The sequence below is a fragment of the Canis lupus genome, chromosome 25 (genome assembly GCF_003254725.2).
Source record: "Canis lupus dingo isolate Sandy chromosome 25, ASM325472v2, whole genome shotgun sequence".
Taxonomy (NCBI): Eukaryota; Metazoa; Chordata; class Mammalia; order Carnivora; family Canidae; genus Canis; species Canis lupus.
Genome location: NC_064267.1, coordinates 35,449,575 through 35,460,634, shown reverse-complemented (window position 1 = coordinate 35,460,634; position 11,060 = coordinate 35,449,575).

The window sequence follows — 11,060 nt, the reverse complement described above, 5'->3', positions numbered from 1 at the left end:
TTCTTTCATTTTATCGAGAGACAAACTGAGGTCATCCTCAGGAAGAGCATCCTCTTAGAGTCAGCTAGAAGCAGGAAGGAGGCCGCAGGCACCAACAGTGGTCTGGGTCTCACTTTGACCAGCTGGGAGGGAGGCGGGGAGGAAGGCAGGAAGTGCCTGTGGTAAAGGAAGATGGTTCAGATAGAAGGTGTGCTGGAAAACATCTCACTCTCCATAGAGGAAAAAGCCACAACCAAACAGGGCTGCCATGAGCAGGGAGAAAAGAGAGGAACAATCTGGGCACCGAGGGCTGTGGTCAAACAAATGGCTCCACAGCCTCATCTCCTTGCCCTCCCTGGTATGTATGTCTGGAGGCCCAACCATTTCTACCCTCGGAAGGAGGAGCCTTGGAGGGTAATTCAAGCCCTACGTTTCCTTGTCCTACCCCTGGTTTTAGGAAACCACCCCCTTAACTCTCGGATGCGTCCAGGCCTGTCTCCAGCAGCGACCTCCATGCAGATTTCTCAGTCCATCACAAACTTCTCTCGAAACAAAACTCATGCCTGTCTCAGTCATTCTGCTCTGTAAGCTTTAAAGCAGAATGGAGCCTGGGAGCCACCGGGGAGCCCAGTGTGAGTACTTTCCTTGGGTGGTGGGGAAGGGGTGTGGATGGGAAACCCACTCAATCTTCCAGAACTACCGACCTGGATTCACTACAGTATTGGGGGCTCTGGATTTCCCACCGGAGGTGACAGCCCGCTGTAGCCAGCCCAGGTTCTCCAAAAGGAGGGGGCCCTGAGGGCCAATTCTGGGAAGGAGCACAGTGAGGCAGGTGTTTGCCCACACCCTCTTCCCGAAACATCCTTCCGTAGCATGCCATGGAGCCATCACCCACAAAGTGAATGAAGCCCCCAGTGGGCCTGTTTGAGCAAAATACACTTACTTATTTCCAGTAAGTGGATTTCACTCTCAAGGGGTGAACTGCTCCATGTACCTAGTGCCCTCAGTGTACTGGGGCCTGCTTTCTCTGCGGCCTGAAACTGCCTCCCCTGGTCTCACCGGGGGCTCTCCTTATTCTGCAGTTCAGCACATCCTCTCCACCAAAGGCAAGGGGCGCAGACTGAATTCTCTGCCAGTCCTGGCACTGTGAGCCATCTAGGGCAGGCAGTGGGGAGCCCACTAGGTCTCGGGGGTCTCCAGCGGGGAGTGTGGGAGCTCCAAACAGCACTTGAGGGAGCAGCTCCCATCAGCCTGCAAGGGTGGCCGCTCTCCTGGGCTGGACAGATGCATTCCTGGCTCCATCAGCTACTGAAACAAATTACCTCAAGCTCAGCGGCCAAAAACAAAAGAAATGTATGCTCTCACACTTGTGGGGGCAGAGGTCCAAAATCAAGTGTTGGTGGTGTTCCGCTCCCTCCAAAGGCTCTAGGAGGGGATATTTTCTTTCCTCTCCCAGGTCCTGGTGGCTCCTGTGTTCCTTGGCTTGTGGCTACATCCCTCTGGTCTCTGCCTCTGTGGTCACACACCTCCCCTGTGTATCTGTGTCTCAAATCTCCCTGTTCTTTCTCTTATAAGGATCCAATCCTAAATCTAGAATGATCTTATCTAGAGATCCCTAATTACACCGACAAAGACCCTATCTCCAAGCAAGGTCATGTTCCTGGATACAGGGCGTTAGGACTTGACAAATCTCTTGGGGGGACTTGATTCACCCCATTGCACTGGTCTAGTGATCATTCTCTTGAAGGTGACCCCCTCACCTTGGAGGTCCAGAGTCCCTTCCATGAGTTATGGGAGGCCCCATCTTACTTAGCGGCTTGGCAAGAAGACGGGGCTACCTCGAGAGGGAAACAATAGAGGGAGGCAGGAGAGTCTGTCCCCCTGCAGCCCAGCACAAAGCCCCTGTTTCCTGTGGGCCCCACAGCAGTCCTCATTCTCATGTCCCCCTTTTAGCATCCTCGTTCACACTGCTGAACCCTGCTCAAGCTGGCCCCCTCCCACCCAAGATGTCCTTCCTCCTTCCTGCCACCTACCAGATCCTGCCTCAGTGCCTTCCTTTCCTGACTGAGCCCAGAGAGGCAGCGAGGAAGGACTCGGCCCCAAGGCCCTGACCACTGGCTCTGTCACTTACCGGCTCCTTGAGCTCAGATAAGCCTCTCAATGTCTCTGGACCTCAGGTTCCGCACCTGAAAATGGAGACAACCCCTTCCTCACAGATTGCTGAGGAATAAACAGCACAAGGCAGAAGAAAGAATTTCCCACAAATGCTTGTTCTTTGGTTATTTGATCTTCCCTTCTCTGAATCTAATGCGAGTGACATCGTCACTGCCCTTAACTGTCTCCTTCTGTCGGCCTGGTCTCCTAGGGCCGAGCTTCTAGAGGAAAGGGATAGAATCTTCGAGCTTCTCTGGGATCTCTTACAGCACCTGGCATAGAGTTTAGTCTGTAAAGACCTCATGCCTGGAATAAACACCCTGGTGATGCCCGTATCTGTATTTCAGACTAAAGGGGCAGCCCTGGCCTGGGTCCCAGACCCCGTGTCCCTTCCATCACCTCCCTGGTCTGCTTCCCTCCGGGGCCTCATACTTCGTGGGAGAGGTAGGGCCTGCCTGGCTCCTGAAGGCAGCAGCTGAGCGGGGGGAGGCGAGGTGGCAGTAATGGAATGAGAGGCCTGAGATCCAATTCCGAAATGATTAAGGTGAGAGGGACAAACTCCAGAGGCCAGTTGTTGGGTGTAATCAGGGCAACCGGCGAATCATGGCCAGCTGAGAAGCCTGAGGCCAGACAGGCTGGACCCACCCGTGTTCCAGGAGGACCCCTGTGGTCAGCCAGGCTGAAGGAGATCTCTCTCCATTAGGTCCTGGCAGGGAAGGGCAAGCAGGCTGCACTGCATCATCTGGGTGGAGCAGCTGAGTGGATGTGACATAATTGAATGAAGCCTCCGCATCCTCCACCCAGAGCGGGGGAATTAGCAGGGCCGACCCTCGCCTCTGGAGACTGCATCCAGCCCTCATCCGCCTGCATTGCTCTACTCCGCAGCCACCTACCTGCCGGGGTGCCAGGAAGGGGTGCTGGGAAGGGGTGCCGGGAAGGAGCTCCGCCAGGGTTGTGGGAGGGAACCGAGGGGGATGGGCAGGGAAGTCCCAGAGGAGGGGGCGACAGGGAGGAGGTGATAGTGACGGGCAGGGGCGGACAGCCACCGAGTGCTTGCCAGACTGTCAAACAGATGGCAAGGAGATAGCCAGAGCGAGAGGGAGGATGGGGACAGAGGGGCCGGGGAGGGATGGAGACAGGCAGAGAGCAGGAGATGAGAGCAAGATAGGCAGAGAGATAACATGACAGCGGCCAGAGATAGAGATAAGCTGAGTGATCGAGGGGAAGAAAAAAAGGTCAGATAAAAAGAGGCCTCGTAAGAAAGATAGACTGACGGGCAGCCGGAGGGATAGGCAGGCTTCATGCAACAATGCTGGAATCTTCTTCTGCAGTATTAGCAAGATACCAGGTCCCTCTGTGCACTCACTATGTGACAGGTGCTGTTCTAAATGCTCCACTTTATCTCATTTATCCCGCACAACACACTATCTTACAGATGATGAGAAGGAGGCAGTTGGAGAGGATAAATTAGCTGCCCAAGGAGACCCAGCTAGGAACTAAAGGAGCCAGACATGACCCCAGGCCTTGCCTGATTTCTCAGTCCCCTCACCAAAGCACTGGGGGTGGTGGGGGAGAGCTGGGGCCTCTAGGTTCAGCCCCGGGTGAACCCAAGCTGGTGTCTCCCCAGGCTGACCAGATATGGAGAACTTTCTGGTGGCTGGAGCCATGGAGTGTGTTGGGAGACAGTATCTTTTTTTAACCTCTCCTGATCTCTGTTCCCTTCTCCTGAGACCCCCGGTACTGCCCCCCTGCCATCTGCATAGGCCTCTCCAGCTCTCAGCTGGCCATCACTAAATATCCACAGAAGTGTGGGCCAATGTCATTTTAAGGTATGGCCCCTGGCAGGAGTGCTTCCTTTTAATAGGAGGCTCAGGGTGTAATACAAGAAACATATGGGGGCCAGGAAGTGTTTCCTATCAGCTTTAGTAAGCCCACATGGGCAGATTCTTTTTTTTTTTTTAATTTTTATTTATTTATGATAGTCACACACACAGAGAGAGAGAGAGAGGCAGAGACACAGGCAGAGGGAGAAGCAGGCTCCATGCACCGGGAGCCCAACATGGGATTCGATCCCGGGTCTCCAGGATCGCGCCCTGGGCCAAAGGCAGGCGCCAAACCACTGCGCCACCCAGGGATCCCCTAGCAGATTCTTTCATGCATACTTATTGAGCTAGTTCTGGCTGTGTGACTTGCTCTGTCCAGGTGGGAAGAAATGATACCCGGATATACATCACTCATTGCCTTTGCAGTCCCCACCCCACCATGGAAGAGTCTCAGCCCTAGGCACCAGCTTGGAAAACTTTGCCAGCCAGACCAACCCAACCTCTCCCCCAAGAGCCAGTGTCCTGCTTTTGGGGACCACCAAACAACTGCTCTCATTCACCAGAGGAGCTCTGCTGTGCTCCCTGGCCACCCTCTGGCAGGATTCAGAGGGGCTTTGGGCCAGGACAACCCCCACATGCCCACTCGCTGGGCACTCTCTGACCAGGCCAGATGGCCATCTGGGTGTGGCAAGGGCCCTTTGCCCCTCCAGTTCCCCCGGCAGCCCCCTGTCGGGAAGGGGTGCCCATTTCAGCTCAGAGCTCACCAAGGAACACTGAAGGGAGGCGAGAGCCAATTCGCCTTTGCGGGCAGCAGTTTCCTAACAGCAAAGCTGGGATGATGCTCAGCACCCAAGGAGGAGGTGTTGATCCCTCCACCCCCTCTGCTCTGGTGCAGCAGGAGAAAGCAAATTAACTGCTCCATTCTGCCCACAGGAAATGGACTGGCAAAGCAGGCAGGGGAGAGGAAGGAGGGAAAGCAGGAACAGGCAGGCAAGACAGAGACTAGAGAAGAAACACCAACGATGGAACGCCAAGCTGGAGGGATGACTTCACCCATGCCTCCACTTTCACCTCCTAAGACCCAGCTCACCCAAGAGATCACCCAAGTTCACCCAGCTAGTCCTGACCTTGCAATCTCATGATCAGATCCCAATTTCTGGCTCCAAGAGGAAGCTCATAGTTTACTCACCAAAGGTCTTGGAGTGTAGCTCTGCCCCAGGAACCAGGAGGCATGACTCCTCTCCTGATCAAAAACCCCCTGTGGCCTCCCTAACCAGGGCTCCCTCCTGAGCCTGGAAGTCAATGCTCTCCCCACCTGGCCCCAATCTCTTCTCTATTGTGTCTGCCACCAGTGCTCCCCATATATCCCTGAGCAAACTGACTCCTTGCTGTGTAGTGATGTCCTACACTCTCCCATCTTGGCTCACACTAGAATCCCTTTTGCTTCAAGGCTTCTCCAGATATCAACCATTCTGGGAGGTCTTTCTTGAGACTCCTAGGACCTCAGGAAGCTCTCCCTGTCCTGTGCGGTCATGCCACATTTGTTAGGTCATGCCTATCGCTCTTTTATTTATTTATGTTTATTCAAGTATAATTAACACACAGTGTTATATTATTTTCAGATGTACAATATAATGATTCAATAATTCTATATTTTTTCAGTGCTCATCAAGATTCTGTTGTACCTCTCTTATCGAGAGAGGAAAGTAACTTCATTGAGAATTATCTCTATATTCACTATGCCTAGTGTTATTATCTCTACAAATGAAGAAACAGATTCAAGAGGTTAAGTAACTCACTCAAGATCACGTGACTATCAAGTGAGTGGTAGAGGCAGAAATCAAATCTAGGGCTGACTCTAAACACTGTTGTGCTTTGCATTGTAGTTGCTGTATATTGCCTAGTCACAGCCTCTTGGAGAGTTACGTTCTTTGATGTATAGGATATGCCTTCTTATCTCTCGGTATCTAGTGCCTAGCAGAGTGCTTGGGCACTCCAGATAACCATTTTTAGGATGGATGGATGGATGGAGGATGGATGGAGGATGGATGGATGGATGGGGGATGGATGGAGGGAGGGAGGGAGGATGGATGGATGGATGGATGGATGGATGGATGGATGGATAGAGGATGGATGGATGGATGATGGACGGATGGGGGATGGATGGATGAGTAGGTGGGTAGGTGGGTGAGTGGATTATAGAAGAGTATGATATGTGTACCTGAGAAGACAGAAGTGGCTTGGAAAGGCCATGCAGATCTATAGAATGGATCTACATGGATCCAAGGATCATGACCAGCCACTAGTTCTCAGCAGAGCCTTAAGAAAGAGGTGATGGTAGGGGCTGCCTTGGAATCTAGCAGGTGGAGAGTTGCTAAGCCACCAGAACAGGAGATGGCCGCTCCAGCAAGTGGCAAGGATTCTTAGACTTGAAACTTCATCATTGGACTAGAACATCCTTAGAGATTAAAGGTCCAGCCTCTCATCTCCTCTTCCCTCTCATTTTGCAGATGAATAAATTGAGGCTCAGGGAGAGGATGCAGCATGCAATATCACACAGCTAAGTGATCCCAGGCACTCAATTTCTTTAGAAACACAGAGACTTTATATAGGAGTACAGTCAGCTGGATGCGTTAGATGATACTCAGTGCTATATCCTGATGCACCAAGCCTCTGCTTGGAGACTCTTTGTGAGGGACCATGGAAAGAAGTGCTTCAAGGGAAGCCCCTAGACAACAACTACTCACCACCAAGCCCCAGGACACTGAAAGGGGCTGCTGTACCCTCTCCCTGTTAGCCTCCTCACCCAGCCTGAAGTGGAGCTTGGCTGTGCAGCCCACGTAAGCAACCACATGCAGCCCCATGTCCTAGCCTGCCTGGGAAGGACTCCTGATCTATTCCACCTGCCTCCATTTCAGAGGTTGCTGCAGCCCCAGGCCAAGTCAGCTTCTCCTGGACACCCCAGGTCTAGTTTCTGGGCAATCCCCATGGACGGTGAAGCCATCCTTCCCCCCATTCTGGTTGTAGTTACTATACTCTGCCTTTTGCTTCAAGGGGTGAAGGCAATATGTTCAAATACATTTGCTGTGCTTTGTTTGAGCCCCCATGATGCAGATGCAATTACAAGTAACAAGAGTCATACTGTAACAGCTTCACAAAGTAGGAAAGGAAGGTGAGAATACCACTCTTATTCCAGGTGAGGAAACTGAGGCACCGAGTAGCACCAGACAATTTGTCCAGGCTAACCCAAGAAACAGAGAACCCCTGAACCCCTCAGTCCCAGCTGACCCAACCTTGCCTGCCCTCTGGGTCTCCAGAAACCCCAAAGGCACAGCTGGGCTGAGAGAATGACCTCCCTGAGAGATGACACCTGTCCTTCCTCCCCTTTTATTCCAGTCCACATCTTTTACTTTTATCTTTATCCCCAAGTGTTTCAGTCCTTGAAGGAGCTTCAAGTGGAACTCCCCCAAAATTCCTAGAAGAAGGGGAACAGCTGAGAAGGAGCCATCAAAGGCCCAGGAAGGAAGCAGAAGCACTCAGTGTAAAAAGCAGGAAGAGGCAATGGAGGGGACCAATCCATGGGGGCCAGTAAACATCCACTGGGCCCTGTTAGGATAGGGGCATAACACCCCACCTGCACCTATGGTACAGTAAAGTCTGCATAGGCACAGGGCTGGGTTGTAGGCTCTGAGAAACTCCTCCTTCAATGAGACAAAGCAGCAGCCCTGTCCCCCCACCGTCCCCCTCCCGAATAAGATCCAGAGGCAGAACACTATTATCCACATCTAATTCCACTTGGAACAGTGCCCTCCTTCCTCCTGACCTCTCTGCCCACACACCTCCTTCTAACCCTTTCCCATTCCACTCTTAAAAATGTCAATGGAGACAAAGTTGTAGCCACTGGAATCCAAAGGCCCTGTCTGTCAAGGGCGGGGTAGGGTAGTGGAGACCTACTTGCCTGCTGGCTGATCCAGAAAACATCCCAGGGGACCTCAAAAACTCAGGGTCTGGTAGACAGGATCCACCAGGGGCACCTGAGACTTGATTTCTAATTCTGCCTCTGCTACTACTTTTTTATTTTTTTTACTTATTTATTTATTTTAAAGATTTTATTTATTTATAGAGACACAGAGAGAGAGAGAGAGAGAGAGAGAGAGGCAGAGACACAGGCAGAGGGAGAAGCAGGCTCCATGCAACAAGCCTGATGTGGGACTCAATCCCAGGTCTCCAGGATCACACCCCAGGCTGCAGGCGGTGCTAAACCGCTGCGCCACCAGGGCTGCCCTGCCTCTGCTGCTACTAAGCTGCGTAACTTCCAGCAAATCCTGCCCCTCTCTGGGCCTCAGCCTATCTGAGTAATGAGGGATCTCAGAGGTTGCTGAGGAGACAAGGGGAAGAGTTAGCAAAGGGACTCTGGGCCCCTCATCTCATCCTGCACCTTAGCAGCCCTGCTTTTGTCTCTTTTATTCTTCAGGCTTCAGGTAAGATTTCATTTGAAAAGAAAAGATTTGGTGATTGTAAAAAAAAAGAAGAAGAAAAAAGATTAAATCCATTGGCCTAGAGGTGACCTCTGCTATTCCTTTCTTCTCTCTGTCTCCTTCTTTGATCCCATTCATGGGCATATGTTTGTTACTGGCTACCCTAACCTAGACAGTTCTGACTTCACACAACTTCTCCCGTGATCCCTACAAGATGGTCATAGTCACCAGGCTTCACGCCCTGATTTGGATTCAGAAAGTAGGATCCCCCCACCCCTTATACGCTCTGGCTGAGTGTATAAGACATGGGCCCCACCCTAAAATTCAGGAAATAGGTGCCCTCTGAAAAGGTAACAGCTCACAGCTCAACCAGGACATCGGTGCCAAGTGTGGAGTGAGTGTTTCAGCCAAGAAGGGCAGCAGGGTCCTGGAAGCAGAGGTGGCTGTGGGTTGGGGTGCACAGGGCAGGCTTCCCAGAAATGGAGTCAACTCAGGAACACAGAAATTCCCAACCACTCTGGAAAACTGTGTGGAGGTTCCTCAAAGAGTTAAAAATAGACCTGCCCTATGACCCAGCATTCGCACTACTGGAGATTTACCCAAAGATACAGATGCAATGAAACGCCGGGACACCTGCACCCCAATGTTTCTAGCAGCAATGTCCACAATAGCCAAACTGTGGAAGGAGCCTCGGTGTCCATCGAAAGATGAATGGATAAAGAAGCTGTGGTCTATGTATACACTGGAATATTCCTCAGCCATTAGAAATGACAAATACCCACCATTTGCTTCGAGGTGGATGGACCTGGAGGGTACTTTGCTGAGTGAAGTAAGTCAATCGGAGAAGGACAAACATATGGTCTCATTCATTTGGGGAATATAAACATTAGTGAAAGAGAATAAAGGGAAAGGAGAGAAAATGAGTGAAAATATCAGTGAGGATGACAGAACAGAAGAGACACCTAACTCTGGGAAATGAACAAGGGGTAGTGGAAGGGGAGGTGGGCAGGGGCTTGGGGTGACTGGGTGATGGGCACTGAAGGGGCACTTGATGGGATGAGCACTGGGTGTTATGCTGTATGTTGGCAAATTGAACTCCAATAAAAAAAAATTTAAAAAAAAGAGGGGATCCCAGGCATTAAATCCCAGTTTAATGCCTGCCTTCGGCCCAGGGCATGATCCTGGAGTCCAGGGATCGAGTCCCACATCAGGCTTCCTGCATGAAGCCTTCTTCTCTCTCTGCCTGTGTCTCTGCCTCTCTCGCTCTCTCTCTGTCTTTCATGAATAAATAAATAAAATCTCTAAAAATAATGATAATAAAAAAATTGTTAAAAATAAAAAATAAAAGAAATAAAGAAATTCCAAGAGGGGATTACACGGCATGTGGGGAGTTCAGCAAATGAACTAATCCAGCCTCAGAGGCGAGCAGGGAGGGAAGATGTTAAGATCCCCAATGCTGTCATACAATTGCCTTATAAGTCAGGCGAGCCATTTACATCCTTAGCCTCAGTTTTCCCATCTATTTTTTTTTTAAAGATTTTATGTATTTATTCATGAGAGGCAGAAAGAGAGAGAGAGAGAGAAGCAGGCTCCATGCAGGGAGCCCGATGTGGGACTCGATCCCGGCTGAAGGCGGCCCTAAACCACTGAGCCACCCGGGCTGCCCTCCCCATCTATTTAAACAGTACCTAGGATTCCAACCAGCTCCGTCGGATTCTCCGCCTCAGCTTCTTTCCGGGGGGTGGGGGGGCTTGGTCAGGATTCTTATGGGAGAAGAGAAGGACGAGGCCCAGACAGGTCAGGCTGAAATCCTCAAATTAGAGACCTAACCTAGAACCCAGGCCTCCTTCCCCCCCCACCGTCCTGCGTCTGCCACACTCCGTAGGTTAGGAGGGGACACGAAGAGGGTGGGAGAGGGGAAGAGCAGCGCGAAGCCAGAAGCCCGACCACATCCCACCCTTTGTCTTGCCAGGTTCATTAGCAAGCCTGGAGGAATTCCCACTGCTCGGAAGGGAGAACTCCTAATGAATATTCATAGTCACCAGAGGCCTCATTTGCATCATCAAATTCCCTAAATGCCACAAGCAACAGCAGCCTCTGTCCTCTCGGGCTGCCCCCCTCCTGGAAGAGGGTGACCTGCCAACCTAATCCATCACTCCAGCAACCCGCCCACCCGCCTCACTTCATCCTGCTGGTCTTCCCTGCTTGCCTCCAAGCCCCAGGCATGGGGCAAGACCCCTCCACTACCCAAAACCCCCAGGCTGAGCAAACAAGTCCCGGCCAAGCAGGTGGGTGACTGGACCTGTGAAGGAAGACAAACAGACCCAGGGGATGGGATCAGGTTAGCCAAGCTATAAACAGAGGAAAGTTGTCCCCTCACCCCTCTGGGAGTGGCACAAGGCCCAGGATGGGGAATGGAGGCGGGATGAGTGGTTTTGCTGTTTCTCGTAAAGGCGCCACCAGGAGAAAGAGATGATGAAGAAGAGCATCATGCCTGCATCCTGCTCTCACCACTCAGGCCTCCTTCAAAATGCAATTTCCATTTAGAGCAATCCAGAAGCCCGTCAGTCAAGGACTGGTTAAATAAGTGGTGCCTCCTGCATGTGTCAGAATATTATATGGCCAT